This window comes from Cordyceps fumosorosea (genome assembly GCF_001636725.1).
Source record: "Cordyceps fumosorosea ARSEF 2679 chromosome Unknown scaffold_45, whole genome shotgun sequence".
In the NCBI taxonomy this organism is placed as follows: Eukaryota; Fungi; Ascomycota; class Sordariomycetes; order Hypocreales; family Cordycipitaceae; genus Cordyceps; species Cordyceps fumosorosea.
Genome location: NW_017387345.1, coordinates 1 through 1,349, shown reverse-complemented (window position 1 = coordinate 1,349; position 1,349 = coordinate 1).

The window sequence follows — 1,349 nt, the reverse complement described above, 5'->3', positions numbered from 1 at the left end:
ATATAAAATAGAATAAATATATAAAATAGAATAAATATATAAAATAGAATAAATATATAAGAAAGAATTTCTAATAAATCATTAGACTAAATCTTTATTAATTTATTTAAATAATAATTCTATTATTAAAAGATAGTCTTTTAATATAATTTATACTATAATAACTACTTATTAGTACTCTATATATTTAAACTAACTCTCTTTCTAAGAAATAGACTAACTATAGATTAGAATTAAACTACTATTATAGTAAAGTTAATAACCTTATCCTTCTATTCTTCTTTTACGTCCTTATCTTAGGCTACTTTAGAGGTGCTAGCCTTAGTCTTCCGGTTCTTCGGGCTGCTGCCCTCAAGCTTGGTCGCAGTAACTGCGCTGGCCACACCCTGGGGTCTATGGGCACATAGTAGATCCCAAGTCGAACGGCCCAGAGCCCAACCGTAAGCGGGGTAAAAAGCGGTAGAAAACGGATGCTTTATTGCGGGTGCGCTGCAGATGCTTTATCCTATAAAGCCTATAGCAAAACGTTAACTAGCTAACCAGCCAGTCAACTAGAAGGTCAACCAACTACCTAGTCAGCCAGCCAGTCAACCAGCCAGTCAGCCAGTGTAATAATGGCTTAATCCTAATCTATAGTTAGTCTGTTTCTTAAGTAGAGAGTCGGTTTAAATGTATAAGTGTATATAAGTAGTTATTATAGTGTAAGTCACATTTAGAGATATCTCCTAATAGTAGAACTATTACTTAGATTAATTAGTAGAGATCTAGACTACTTAGCTATAAGAATACCTCCTCCTTAAGTACTTATCTACCTCTTTACTATAACTCTAGATTAAGGCTTAACCTTTAATCCTAATCCTTTAGATCCTATTCTTAGATTAATAGCTTAATAGCTTAAGTCTTTAATCCTAAGGAGATTATATAATCTCTTATCCTTTTTAATAGCTAATATAATAAGCCTTTACTTTACTTTATTTAGCCCTACTTATATATCTTATAGTATTTATAATATAATACTCCTCCCTTAGTAGTCTTATCCTTAAGGCTATTAAAATAGGCCACCTAGGTAGTAGGTAGTTTTCCAGTAGTTTTCTCTTTTATATTATTATAGTCTATTATATTTACTAATTATATTATTAAGTAGAGATTAAAACTATATTCTTAAAAGTCTAAATAGTATAAGGCTTTATTATATTCTATCCTTTTTAATCCTTAGACTATAAAAAAGGGTCTTTATTCTTATTATTAAAAGAAAGGTATTACTTCCTACTAACTATTATCTTCTAATTCTTCTTACTATATTTAGTATATAATAGATTACTAATCCTACTATAATATATAGGGTATTT